Genomic DNA, 15,282 nt, shown 5'->3' with positions numbered 1-15,282 from the left:
GCTAATATCAATATTAATTTTGTAGGCTTCCCTTTTTTCAGAGCATCCGGCTGGAGGTACAATTTGTACAGAACCTGGTGTTTGGGAAGGGGATTTGCAAGCCGGCTCAAAGGTGCTTCCCCTGCCACTTTCTCCATGGCATCATGCAAGACTCTAGTTCAAATCCAAGGCAGCAGGGAGACAGGACGGGAAGCCGGCAAGCCGCTTCTCGCCGGCCCTATCGCAGAGACTGGAAAACAAGTATACCTGGGTATTACGCGCTTGCCTCTCTGGTGCTTTTGCCGCCAATTTCCCACTTGGCCACATGTGCACATTTAATTAATGTTTCTGCTCGTCACCTCCTGCAAGTCATTAATAATGATGCTCTGTAGATACTGTCCCATCTCAGAGCCTGCCAGAAGCATGCCACCGGCCACCATCTCCCAGGCAGTCCGCAGCCGCCCACCGGCTGCTCACGTGGCCTTCCAGCCAGGTTTCAATCCAGGAGACAGAGCTCAGAACCAGCTCGGTTGAATTCATCTTTCAAGTGAGATTTCCGGATGCATCCATTTCATCTCCTTTACCCACTAATGTTGTGGAGGGTTTTTTTTTTTTTTTAATTCTATTAAAAAATGCAATTAAATTTGTCTCATGGAATTTGCTCTTTAAAAATCCAGACAGCTGCTTGCTCATGGTGGCATTATGCTCTTGATTCTTACGCATTTTTTTCTTCGTCTCCATTCCATTACTTTACTGAGGATTAAAGACAGGCTTACCAGATGGCAAATGCCAGGATCTCTCCCCACCCCCCACCCCCCTTCAGAAGACTAGTATCATATCAGCCATAATACATATCCCGAGTTCCTCTACGCAGCTCTTGGAAGAGACAGCAATTGTTTCATTTAAATTCATTAGCTAATGCCCAAAACCCAGTGAAGGGGCAGGAGGTTAGGAATGAGAAAACCCGAGTACCGCTTACAGGAACTTTCTGGAAAATGCTGCAACCAGTCTCTCCCCCACCGTGCCTCAGTTTCTTCATCTGTCCCACCTCACTAGCTTCCTCCACCAGCTCTCAGCCATAAAGCCCTCGTTAGGCCGGGAAGCAAATGAGGTAATGTCTGTGGCAAGATGGTTTGTGCGTTTCCAAAGAAAGACACCATATAAAAAGCATTCTGATTGCTAACAGTCAGAGATGCTGAGGATTTGGCCTGGCTGGCTTCATAAACTATTTAACTGCCTGCTTCTTGCAAAAACTATTTTTATCAGTTAATTACACATTTTTCTTATTAAATAACAATGTCAAAGCATGTCTTGCTCATTTTCTTGTCATGATTAATTTAATCTTCTTTCCTTTATTAAAAGTCCGGTTTTCCTTCTCTCGTCTTATCCACCCGGATAGACTAGTAAAAACCCCACGACCACTCAACTTCTCTGATTAACATTAACCCATTCTACTTCTGTTCTTTTCATTTTCCCAAATCCCTGAAGATAGTCTCTTTCTCTCACGCGAATGTGTGTCTGGTGTCTAAGGAAGGACCAAACTCTAACGAAAGGACTTTGCCCTAGTGAATGGCCTCCCTTCGCTCTTTTCTTGGGCCTTCCACCAACAGGCAAATTCTCAGAGGCAGACCAGATTTAAAGGCAGCACTGGGTCAGAGCCTGCCTGGGGAGAGACAAGAAAGTCAGAGAGAGCTTTGGTCATGTTCAATTTTGAAACGGACACACATGTGATGGGCCAAGGATCTGGGGGAAAGAATAAGAAGAGAAATGTCAATGACCTTCACCACACTGTAAGACTCTTTCCTATTAGTAGTAGTAGTAGTAGTCGTCATCATAGTATTTATAATTACTGATTATTGAAATGATAATAATATTGTTATGATTATATACTTAAGCCCTCACATGGAAAGGGGACATAAGACATTATTAGTATGTGGTTCATGCTATTGTTTGGACTCACAGAGAGACACTAGAACTTGGAGATGAGAAATGACAATTTTTGAGGCAAAGTAGCTAACCACCAGAATTGCAGACATGGTAACAGAAAAAACAATTTTACATGGTTTTTTTATTTTTATTATTATTACTATTATTATATGCCCACTTGTGATCGTATGCAGCCTCTAGAATGATGACCTCTGGATATTCACCTCTCTGTGTAATCCCTGCTCAGTCCAGTAATAAGTCCAGTCCAGTAAGTCCAGCGCACACTGGACTTATTGATCCACTTCTACTGAACGCAGTTCCCCATAAATGACAAGACGTCACTTCTGAGAGTGAGTTATGCAAAGTCTTCTTTCTCAGATACCCGCTCTCACTTGCCAGCCACCGTCGGGTGAGCTGCCCTGTGATGAGGCCCAGGTGGCAAGGGCTTGAGACACAGCCAGTGACAACGGAGGCCCTCGTCACTATGCTCCATGGGGAACAGAATCCTACCAAGAGCCATGTAAGTGGGTTGGAAGCTGATCCTCCCCAGAGCTGGGCCTCCAGACTACCCTGCAGTCCCAGCTTGATTGCATCCATATGAGACGTTTCAAGACAGAAACACTCAGCTAACCCACACCCATATTTCCGTATCTCACAGAACCTGTGTAGAATAGATGTTTGGCTTTTTTAAGCCACTACATTTTGGGGTAATTTGTTACTCAGCACTTGGTAACTAATACATGACTCTTACAACAGCAAAGTTAATCCAGAAGTAACACTACACACTACAAGGATGGGAGGGAAAAATATGCTGCTTCCCTATTCTTTGCCCATGAAGTTATCTATCAACCAAAACCCTTTTTCTTGCTGAATGTGATCTTAAAACCTTCTCAACACAACTCTCCAAGTGGCCATCCCCAATTAGCTGGTCTGATAGATGAAAGAAAATCTATCTGCAGGCCCCTGAACAGTGTAAAGAGAAGACTTGGAGTTAAAAGGCCTGATTTCTAGTTAAAAGAAAAGAGACTTTGGGTGAATTACTTATATTCTCTGCATTTCATTTTCATCTTCAGTAACATGGAGGTAATCTGTCTGGGTGTTCTGAGTATAAGGAACACAATACTCAACTAAGCCTCAGGAAGATTCCTCTTCTCTCAGCTGGCCATCTTCAACATGCTGGCATCTCCCCTTATGGCCACAAGATGGTTATAGCAGCTCCAAGCCTCACATCCTCCCAGAAGAATGCCCCTAAACCTGAAAAGGATGCCTTCTTGTAGCCTCCAGGAGAATTCCCCAGACGTCATATTGGTCGAACATGGCTTACATGCCTATCCCTAAATAATCACAGGCCAAGGGGATCCAGCTGAAACCGTGATCAGCTTAGACCATCCCCATTTCACCCTGAGCCTTCAAGGGGCCTACTGGTCCCTAAGCAGATGGCCATCCAGAGAAGAAAAGCAGAAGCAGAATTTGAGCTGCTTCTTTTTTTTTTTTTTTTTTTAAGGTTTATTTATTTATTTCACAGAGAGAGAAACAGAGCAGGAGGAGTGGCAGGCAGAGGGAGAGGGAGAAGCAGGCTCCCTGCTGAGCAGAGAGCAAGACTTGGGGCTCGGTCCCCAGACCCTAGGATCATGACCTAAGGCAAAGGCAGACACCTCATCGACTGAGCCATCCAAGCACCCCCTGAATTTGAGCTTCTATGCACATAAAATGAAGAGGCGGGCAGTTAATGCTGGATAAATGTGTTAGTTCGCATAGGCCAGCTTATGTTGGAGTATAGTATAAATGATGGCTTAACCCAACAAAATCGTATTTGTTGCTCAAACTAATGCCCCGGGCAAGCCAGTCAAGACCAGGCTGACAGGGACTCTACCTCATCAACACAAGGCCTTGGGATTGGCTATAGCAGCATTGAAAATCTAGAACGGACTTCCCTCCTATGTCACTTTCACTCACGCTTTTTTGGCCAGAACCAGTCAATGACCCCCAATTAACTACAGGAGGGCTGGAAAGTCTAGTCTTTCTTGTGCCGGAAGAGGGAAAAAGGGAACAGGAATTGGTTTGACCCTAAAAGACAAACAAGACTATCTGCAATAAAGCCTTATCTCCTCAAAATATTTTAGGAGGTTCAAATGAGACAATGTATTTATCCATTTCTCAAACATTCATTAAATACATAATGTCTACCAAGTACTGAGCTGGAAGAGCTCAGTAAAACATAATCCCCGCCCTCCTCACAGATGTAACCATTGAGAAGATAATCAAGCACCTGAATCTGAACGTCAGTCAAAATTTATTTGCCCTGAGGGGCACCTGGGTGGCTCAGATGGTTAAGCATCTGCCTTTGGCTCAGGTCATGATCTCCAGGTCCTGGGATGGAGCCGCATGTCAGGCTTCCAGCTCAGCAGGGAGTGTGCTACTCCCACTCCCTCTCCCTCTCCCCCTGCTTACGCTCTCTCTGTCTCTCCTCTCTCTCTCTCTCTCATGAATAAAGAAAATCTTTTTAAAAAGCTTTTAATTGCCCTTTCCTTCCCTTTCCAAGTCTTCAGTGCTCACCTCACATATTTTGTGTCCCTCTCACCGGTCTTAATTTTGTCTTCCTATTGTTGCTTTAAAAGTCTTTGCAATGCCCCCAAGAGGAGTCATGGCCAGAAAGGACGAGGGGACTAATCTAGAGTGGCCATGTCCGGGGATGGGGGACAATAGTTATCAAGACAACACTGTAGGCAACTCCAACTGTCATCTTTTCTTTGATTTCCCCTCAGCTTGCAGCATTAGAAGAACCAGCTGTTAAACTTGTTTCTTTCCACATCCCTTCACCTGTGGCTCGGGACCTCATGAGAGAGAAGAGGCCTGCCTGAGTCCGTTCCAACAGCTCGTTCACCACCCTCCTCCTTTAGCCACCATTCTTGTTGCCGGCTTCACCCCTCTCCTGAGTGTCAGCTTCTTCAGGAAGGTACCATGACATTCTTAGAGCGGGATAGTCTGCAGTTACGGAGAGAGCCCAGAATGTCATTGGCTTCATACAAACTGCTTGCGAGGATTGCCTACCCAATTCAGGTTTCTCCAGAAGGTCTTCCCCACGTGGTCATCAGAGACTCAAGCTGACAATGGTTTTGCATTTTTAGCCATGGCTTCTAGGCTTGCCCTGGGTGTTGACAGCCCCACAAACCAGAGAGGGAAGATCACGGACAGTACACAAGAGAGATTTATAGCAGGCTAGGTCTGAAAACAGCATCCTTCCCTTCTGCTCATATACGGAGGGAGAGAACTCAGTCTCATGACCACACCTAATTGTAAGGGAGGCTGGGAAATGTAATTTAGTTATGTGCCCAGGGAGAAAGAGAACAGATTTTGGTGGACAGCTAGCAATCTCTCCCACACTCACCCACACAGCTTCCTGTTTTTCAACTTGGCAAAAGCTGAGTTCATGGAGTATTTCTATACACCATTATATTCTTTGGCCTGCCAAGGCAATGATCTTTCTGGGAGAAGATTCGCAAATCTCAGAGCGCAATTACTGGGCAGAGACCTGACTGCCCATTTTGTCTGTGCTATCCCTCCATCTCAATTTTCAATCAGGTTCTCCAATCCTAGACATAATCTTGAGACTATGAAATGATCTAGACATTTCCAACTTAGGTATAAGCCAATAGATCCTCCCCACGATCCAAGCAGTAACAAGTCTTATGTGAAACACATTTCAGCAGACGTGAGACTTTGGGAAGAGGTGCTTCTCTGAACATCTTTCATTCACTCCTTTATTGAACACCCAGTGTGTGTATCGGGCACTATGTTAGGACTGGCAGGAAATACCCTGAGGAATGAGACTGACATGATCTGCTGGACCCTATAGTCTAGACCAAAAGAAGAAAGTTTATAGAAATATAAAGGAAATGCATACTATGATAAGTAATTATAAAAGAAAACGTGGGGCAAAGGCAGAGAATAACAGCAGAGGAGGGAGGGTGACAGGTAAATTAAGACCTGGAGGATAAGGTACAGTCACGCAAAAGAGGGAGAAGGAGAAGGCAAGCACTCCCAGCACAAAGCACAGGTTGTGCAAAGGCCGTAGAAAGGACAACAGCCTGGCATGGCTGAGGAACAGAAAAGGAACTGGTGTGGCTGAAAATGAAGAGGGAAGAATTGTGGGGAGAGGAGCCTGGAGTAGGGGCGGGGCCAGATCACGAAGAGTTTTATAGGTCTGGATGTGGACTTGGAGTTTGAATCTGAATAAAACAAGAAGCCAAGTGGGGATTTAAGGCATAAAGGGACAGGACTGCACACCGCATTAGCAGGCTACGGCTGCCATCTCGAAGTCCCATAGACTGCGTGGCTCAGACAACAGAAATGTGTTGTCTCACAGCTCCAGAGGCTGGAAGTCTGACGTCAGATATCAGTGGGCTGGTTCATGCTGAGAGCTGTTTGGCCAAATCTGTTCAAGGCCTCTCTGCAAGCTTCTGGCAGTTTGCTGGAAATCTTTAGCGTTCGTTATAGGAATAGAGATGGCCCTGCCCTCTCCCTGTGTTTTCACACTGTCTTCACTCCGGCTGCATCTCGTCCTCTCCACGCAGCATCCTTTCTACAAGGACTCCTGTTGTATAGGCTAGGCGTCCACTCTCCTCCAACAGGAATGACCTCATCTTAACTAACTATGACTGCAATGACTCCATTTCCAAATAAGGCCACATTCTGAAGTCCTGGGTTAAAACTTCAGCATATGAATGGGACAGAACTCAAAACATAACAGGAACTTTTTAAGTTTTCTGTTCTGCCTGTTATGAATGGGCGGAAGATGGAGTTAGGGTAGAAGTAGAGGAGCAAGCTGGGAAGCTGCTGTCACTGTCACCAAGGTGAGAGGTGATGTTTGCCAGGTCCATATGTGCAAGGAGATTTAAGATATATTTTGTTGATAAAACTAGCATGACGGCTGATAGATCGTATTTCATTGGTGAGGGAAAGGGATGAATCGAGTGCCTCTTTTTTTTCTTTCTTTCTTTTTTTTAAAGGATGACTCTTAAGTTTCCCGCTTCAGTAAGAAGGAAGATGGGGATACAATTTGTAAGAAGAGGAAGAATTGGGGGAGAGACGTGTTTTAGGGTTGAGCCCCACAGTTTCATTTTAGATGCATTAAGCTGAGGTATGTAAGAACCATCCAAGTAGACCACACAGGCAGCTGTATATAAGACTCAAAGGAGAAATCCAGGCTCGACGTAAAAATGTGGAGTCATCAGCACACAGAGTATTTAAGATCACTCGAGATGGTTGAAGGAAGGAGTTCCCCTCTCCCAGCACATCTTGCCCCCAGCAACCCCAGCATTACCCGTAGTCTTTTATCTTGGTGTTTCTGTGGAGCTGCCCAGGCCTACCAGGGGTTTCTGAATTATAGACTCAGAGGCACTGCTGTCCCTTTTTGAGGGCCACAGAGGGCTAAGAATCCTGTCTCACATGCCAACCCCTGATTGTTCTACCTCCGTCTCTACACACATCCTGTGGATCCTTGGTTTCTGGAGAAGTCGAAGACTGTGCTCCCAGTTTTCTCAGGCTTAAACAAAGCGTTCATCCTCTACACCAAAGAACACCCACCTGGCCCAATGTACACGTCCACCCAAATCGTCCGAACATTGGGGAGCATGCAAACACACACCCCGTCCCTTCCACAGAAATGACCTAAACTTCGTGCGGTTCACATGTCCCTAGAGATGATCTCATTTGCCTGCTTCAAAAGCGCTTTGGTCTGCACAGCCTGTAGCAGCAAATTTACACTTCAAAAAGCAGACAGCTTTTTCCACATCTTATTCACTTAATGGGTGAGAATGTAAAATTAGTTCCGTTGCTGATGAGGACCTTGAGCCAAATGAAAAGTGTTCATTTGTCAGCACAGACTTACAGCCTGAGACATGATTATATAGCTAATCCAATAATGGGTTTTGATGCCGAGCATTTATTTATATACAGTATGTCTTGTTATCTGTTGATAATCAGGACCTACAATTTACTCTTTCTTGTGCGTGTAGTGTAAAATAGCAACATCTCCCAGACATATTGCATTTAAGTACCAACATGCGAACACATACGAAAAACGCCACCATCAGCAAAATATTTTATTTGCTTTCTTTTAAAAAAGAAAAAATGAGAGAGAGAGACAACCAGTGCTTGAATTCAGGCTTTTATATTTTTAAACATAAATAGTAAATAAAGTATGAGGTTTCTCTCAAGACTATCTGAGGGTTAAAAAAAAAAGAGAGAGAGAGAGAAAGCTCAGAAAACAAGATTTCTTTTACCATCTAGAACCACTTTCATCCAGGGATTTCTCCTCCTTGTTCTCTAAAAATTCTATCTGCAGGTCAAATCCTACACACATCTTTACAGGTAATGATCTAAGCCAAAAAGATACGTAGAGAAAAAAAATCTTCCCAATGCCACCACCTGACTCTGGGTACCTGAATCTTACGAACTCTCTGCTGGTTGCAAAGATGCATATTCTCACCATGTGGGCCCTGGAAACTGTAATAACTATCTCAAGCAAACCCTTTCCTTAAAAATTAGTAACTTAAAATTAAATACGAAACTACCCCACTTCTATAAACTCTTTCAGAGACAACATACTGCTACATTATATTGTTTCTTACCCTGTGGATGAGCGTAAATGTCTATCACTAAAATATAGGGACACTTTCGGCCTAATATAAACATAAAATGCATAAAATCCAACATTTAAAACAAGCAGGCATTTTTATAGGCATCGTAGAGTATGATGCATTGTAACATATTCCAGCTATAATAAAGCCTATGGGAAAGAAAAGGCACATCAGGATTAAGTATTCTGTTAATTGCAAATGTGTAGCACACCTGCGAAGTCTGTGAAAAATCCTACAACACTTGGAGAAAGTCAGTGTAAGTTCCTTTCCCTGCTACCATCTCCTGGAAGGGCCTAGAAGAATCCAGAACAAATGCAGGGCTGCATCAGAGTCGCCACTTTGCCTTGTCTCCAGTTGCCACTTTGCTCCACTTGCGGTCTCTGGCCCAAATAAAGCCGAAAAGACCGGTCAGTCTGGGATATGCGAGAAGAAAGTGGGGGGCAAGGGCACTTTTTTAAGCTGACATTTATTCTGCCATAAATACCTCAATGTTGGTGAGACATGATGTTTTATTGGATTACACTGGTTTGCTAAAGAAATCACATTGGGAATAGCAAAGCTTGCGGTTTTGTGGGTAATACATTTGTAATGTGAAGGCTTTGCACTGGAAGAGTGTTGGAGAAGGATAACAAGGCAAATTAGGAAGTGGCTAAATGCATGCAAATCTATATTATGGTAATACTTGGCCGCCTAAGTCCAAGAGGTTTTATGTGGTGGTTGGTTCACCTAGGCTGGATAATTCATTGGGTTTTGACTCGGGTAAAGAATAAATGAGTATAGCGTACATTACATTCTTACTTTCGTCTCCGAAACAAATCTTTCTTGTACCAGCCAGTGTAATCTTCAGAGTTTTCCTTATATAAAACACCTTGAGAAAAATGCACCTCAGTCAGATTTACACTTTATTACTCTAATGATTCTACAAACACTACCACAATGTGATGAAAGACAGAGCAGTCCCGGACTGATTGAGAGCTAATAAAAATCAGTACTGAAAACTGAAAAGAGCACCCTTATCATCTTTCTTTCATTTAGAGCTGATTACTAGGGGATTATAATGCAATCACAGCTATGTGTGAGAGGTAGCTATGGGAACCAGTTTTAACTGTTTATCTAGCCAAAGATCTTAATTTAAGTTTGAACACTCTGATTCATTTATATGTAAGACACCAAGGAGACAAAATGCAGAAGAAACAGATGCGCACTTGTTCTTTCCATTTAACTTCATAAGCTACCAGCCAATTTGTCTTTCAGGGACAAAATTAATTTCTGATGACAATGTGTGCAAGTAATAAACTAGAAGTTCCTGTCCTGGGAAACTTGTTAATGCCATGTAATGTTCTGGAGTTATTTAGGAGGGGAAAAAAGAGATTTGCTCCTGGAGTTACGGGCACGTCTGTAACAAACTCGCCTCTGTCCCAGCTCTTAGTCACTCCCGCAGAGGTTTACGACACCTCTCCTAAAGGTTGAATTGGGAGAGTTCAAAAGAAACCACGTTGCTTACCATTTCTTTCCTATGCAGTATTTTTAAGCTGCTCATTTTCCTTCGGATTCTCTCCCGTGACTCAGATCTACTCATGGCACAGACCTCCCGCTTGTTGCTTCCCAGCCCTGGCATAGGGGCAAGGCGACTGGCGATGAGATGAAAATGAATCACGGGACCTCCTTCGTGGAGCCCGTGTTGCGAACAGCACACAGCCCCTTGCACAGAAGAGCACTCCACGAGCGGCTCGATGCCATGGCAAAGGCTTTGCAGAGGAACCTGGGATGTGCGCAAGGAAGGCTCAGCGATGGGATTCGATGTGCCGATCCGCTGCCATGGAGAGAGAAGGGTGCTAGCACGTCTGACCAAATGTGGACACACGGACACTCAAGTGGGGACTAGGGCTGGCCACCGTCTCAAAGAGGTCTACAGGCTCGTTGTGCCCTAGCCGTCAGGGATAATCACAGGAAGAGTGGTAGTAATAATAATAATAATTTTAAAAGACAGCATTTATAAAACACTGTATAACCAGAGAATAAGGCAGATACTCTACATCCATTCTCTCATTCAATCTGCACAATAATCCTCATGGAAGCCATTTTTAGGGCCATTTTATAGGTGAGAAAGCGGAGTCATATAAAAATTAACTTGCCCAGCGCCACTGCTAGGGAGTGGAAAAGTCAACATTGGAACTCGGTCTGTCAAACTCCAAAACTTATATTTTCCAGCACTCTCCTCAGGCCAACCTCGGCAGTCTTATTCATCTTAGCCAGTATTCTTTTCCCATCTCATTATGTATCCAGTGTTGTGTGTGTGTGTGTGTGTGGTGGTTTTTTTTTTTTTTTTTTTTTTTTTTTTTTAAGTATCTCTGGACTCTCTTCGTCTCTTAATCCACAGCCTCTGTGCTCCGTTTCCCCCGATTTCCCCAGCCTGTATTTTTCTGCTCTCCGGGGGAACTCCCTACGGCATAATGGCTGTCCATTAGTGTGTTTTCAAAACCTCGCTCTCTCCTATCCTCTGACAGTTTTTATATGCTCCACATGAAGGATCCTTTTCCAGAAATACTTTTGAAGAAAGTCTAAAGTAAGCTGAAAAGTATTACATTTTTCATCTCAACAGGGAAATGGATTTAAGAAAAGGAGAGAAGAGCCTGCAGGTCTTTCAGATTTTAAAAAGAATTCAACACACTGCTGCATTGGCACTGGGAACACATCTATCACAGAAACCAAGAGAGCATCTGCATTTACACGCCGAAACGGTTCCCTGCGTCCTTGATCACGATAATGACTTCAAGTTCCGCTGAGCCTTTCATCCGGAGGGACGCCATGGCCCCTGCAGAAGCCGGCCCAGCGAGCGGCTCCCTCCACCACCAAGGCTCCGTCTCCTCCAAGGTGAAGGGGGAACAGCTCCACTGGGGGAAAATTGAAAAGGACAAGTGAGCACTGTAAATTCTATTTCCAAAGGCAACTAAAATAACAGTCTGACTGTCCCTATTTAATTGCCCCATCTGGAACTCGGCATAACAATGCAGTCCCAAAGAAACCTACCAGGCATCAGTAGCAATACATGAAAGAGGGGAAATGCTTTCAGGGCCTCGAGAAAGCCTTGCCCTCCAAGCACCAGGACATTTTACTAATTGCCCTATTTCCGGTTTCTAAAACCACGTCAGGCAGCTGGGGGACATTCCTTAGGACAGTTCTCGCCGGCTTCCTCCTGCCCTCAGGAGTCAGTACCATGTTTGATGAGAATGAGTAAGAAAGACAGAACAGGCTAGTGTGTGGTTTGGGGAAGAATGAGATCTCGCGCAGAGCTGCTTCCTTTACGAAGTACAAGCGATCTTATAACACACAGCAGGCTGCGCTCAGTGGGTTCCAGAATCCTGGGTCAAAGGCGGACTCACTGTCAGCAAGAAGCATGACTTGAGTTGCCCTCCCAGCCTTGCAGTGAACTGGCCCTGTGTTGGTCATGCATGTGTTACCCACATGTGCTGGCCCCTCTACCTGGAATCCTGCGCTCCCCCTGTCCTCCTCACTCCTTTTCCACTGCCAACATTCAGCTCAAGCTTCCTCTCCTCCAGGCAGCCTTCCTTGAATTCCCCAAAGTGGGCCAATTGTCTTCCTTCTGTTCTTCCTCAGCATCTTCCAGCAATCTTGTGGTGTAATAAGCAGCATCATTTATTGAACACTTACTATATACCAATCCCTGTGCCAAGTCCTTCACCTCTAACTATCTCTTTTCATCCTTACAAGTGCCCAAAGTACTATTATCCCCATTTTAGAGGTAGGAAAACTGAGGTCTATGAGATTAAAGTCTCACAATGAGCAAATGGCAGAGCTGGGATTTGATTTCCGCCCCCGACCGTGAGCTCATGCTCGTACCTCCTGGTTTCCACACTCTGGCTCTACTCATCACAGTATCCCCAGCATGGTATAGACATGGGACACACTCTTGTTGAGCTAAACCCCCCTGTGGGACGTGCATGGAGATCTCACGGACCTGGGTGGGGGAGCCAGAGTAATCTGGCCTTATTCACCCGCCACTCAACCAGTTGACTGTTCTGATTTGCGCGTGTGACAATAAAGCTCTTTTTTTTTTTTTTTTCCCCTGAAAAAAGAAGGTAGAAGTGGTGAAGCAGGGTCCTCGGTGTCGTGCTGACCCACCAGAACATGGGTTGTCTTCCGGAACTCAGGTGTTCTCTTCACTGAATTCAGTCAAACCAGTTCTGCATACGGACCCGGACCCGGGAGGTTTAACTTAGAAGGATTCCATTGTTATGCATCACTGCATAATCACTTCTGTCACCCACCGTTGTCCCCCTCCATCAACAGCGCTGCCCCAGCCACTGTGGCAAAGACGCACTCGTCCCTGGAGAGCATGTGGCTGAACCCTCGGGGTGCAAGGGCCGGGTCGGGAGAACGCACTCGCTCTGGGAGAGCAAGTTCCTTCTGTCTGACAGGCGGCCAGCCCTGCTCACCCTTCTTCCTTCTCCACATCCAGGAGATGGAGCCCGCCCACTATGTCTTCATCCCTTCTTGTTGTCCCTGCCGCTGCCCTAGCCCAGGCCTTGGTCAAGAACCCTCTGGCCTTCTCGCTGCAGCTCGTCTCCGTCCAAATTAGTCCTCCACATGGCTTGTTTACGGCCTCACCCCTCCCTACACCCAACAACTATTTGCAGCTCCCACGAATAGACTTTCAGAACAAAATCTAAAGTCAATAAACATTCAAGCCCTTCGCCAACGGGTCTTCCACTATTCCCGAACTCAGCCCACTGAACCACTCAGTTGTCTCCTCCCGGATCCCCTGCGCGGGCCTTCTGTCCATCCACTCACACTTGGCCTTTTCTTCCAGGCCAAGTTCTCGTGCTTCCTGGTGTCTGAAATCCCCAGTGACATTTCTCAGAATCTCATGCACTTCCTGTCTGCCTTACCGTCACTGATTTGGAACAGCTTACCAGGGCCATACATTTTGGTTTAACTTTGTGGGTATTTGCGTCCAACATCGCTGATGAGAGGATAGGCTCCTTGACTGCAGAGACCATCTTTCTCTTCTACCTCTGCTCCAGGAGGACCTAGGAGGTCAGTGTTTCAGTGATGGTTCCAGTACCATTTAGCCATTTTTGCTGTCTGTACACTCTCTCCCAGGCATACCAGAGTCCTTGTAATTCCCCAAATGAGCCATTTTTCCTCTTATTTCCAGGTACTTATATGAGATGTTCCCTCTGCCTGGAACTCCCAACCACCCATGCTGTCCCTTCCTCCAGCTCCATTTTTCCTGGAAAATCATGGCCTCACCTCAGATGTCTCTGCTTCTAGAAAGTCATCCCTCATCCTACAAGACCAGATGAGGGCTGGCTCACCCAACAGCTGTGTTAACTCCAGTCAGGTTGTCATGTTGCATGGGACTTAGGACTCAGGGTATATATAATGGAAAGCCAACTCAAACTAGGCAGGGGAAAAGGGAATTTATCATCCTGGATAACTGCAATGGCCGGGTAGAGCTAGACCCAAAGTATATGGTCAGTTTACATGCTCTCTGGGCCTCTCCTTATGTTCTTTCTCTTTTTCTCTATCTACTGGCTCTGCTTCACCCTGTGTGGGCCTCATCCTCTATGCAACAGAAGATGGGGGGGTGAGTGGAGTGAAGGAGAGCCTGACTGTGGAGGCTATTGGGTTTACATCATCCCAATGACCTCAGAGGAAGCAGAGCTGCTTTCTCCTGGCAGCCACATGTAAAACCCCAGGGGATTACTCCCATTGGCCTGACTTGGGTTTACATGTTTATTCCCTGAATGATCACTATGGCCACAGGCACATATCACCTGCCTCCCAGCTTCCTATGGTGTCATAGGGTGGAGAAGAACAGCTCTGATTGGTGCTCCCCATACAGCCCTTGGAACTGGAAAAGAGAACTTCCCCCACGGGAAGGAGAAGAGTGTTGCCAGGATAAAAGGAAGGGAGGGATATTGGATAGACCAAGATGATATATGTCACAACATAGCATCTGTCTGTCTCCTCAATCTATTAAAAGCTCCCTTAGGATGTTATTGTGCCTTAACAACTAGCCATCCTTGGTATCTGGCATGTGGACATACTCAACAGTATTTGATAAATGCATGAATGAATGAATGTTCTGAGTGCCCAATACCTTGAGTTCTGGATAAGGAAACACAGTGTCATTTCAAAAAGCTTAGCTCTGCATATGGTGGCCATTGGCTGCTGCTTTGCTCTCTCAGCCAATGCATCAGTAGTTGCAAATGGGTTCTTGGGGGCTCTATGTTGGCTGCTCAACAAATTCACAAAGTGTCCAAAGAAGGACTCCAAGCTTAGCTTAGAGCTAGTAGGATATGAACTGAAGGTCAGCCACCTACCTTCTTATACCAGACTCATTCAATACTGTGACTGTACAAATATCCAGAGCAGCATGTTATCACGGAAGAAGATAGCTGGGGAGAAGCTTCAGGAAAATCAAGAAGACCTCTTCACTTCTCATCAGATGGGAATAAAGAGAGCTAGTAAGTGAATTGCTTTATTTGACCATCCTGTTAAGCATATGCATACCATGAAAGAATAATTCCATTTAGTGATTATAATATGTGTTATATATCCCTGCTAGATGGCAAACTTTTCAAGGAGAAGAACCTTGTCTTTATCTCTACGTAATCCCCACAGTGACTGGAACAAAAAAAACTCACAAAGAGAAAGCAGAAACTAAACTACCCATCTGGAGTTTTTACAAACCTAATTATACAAACCT

General features: G+C 45.2%; 1 long non-coding RNA gene across 1 annotated transcript; it reads right to left on the bottom strand.

The window, feature by feature from the left end:
• Positions 1 to 13,479: 13,479 nt before the first annotated feature.
• Positions 13,480 to 15,005, bottom strand: LOC101677187. Its single transcript, XR_199424.3, has 2 exons — positions 14,897 to 15,005; positions 13,480 to 13,597 (listed from the first exon to the last, which is right to left on the bottom strand). It is a non-coding gene; the product is annotated as an uncharacterized LOC101677187 (long non-coding RNA).
• Between the last annotated feature and the right edge of the window lie 277 nt (positions 15,006 to 15,282).

This window comes from Mustela putorius, unplaced genomic scaffold, assembly GCF_011764305.1.
Source record: "Mustela putorius furo isolate JIRA1106 unplaced genomic scaffold, ASM1176430v1.1 tig00003853_pilon_pilon_pilon, whole genome shotgun sequence".
NCBI lineage: Eukaryota > Metazoa > Chordata > Mammalia > Carnivora > Mustelidae > Mustela > Mustela putorius.
This window is presented reverse-complemented; position numbering and strand designations above follow the sequence as displayed.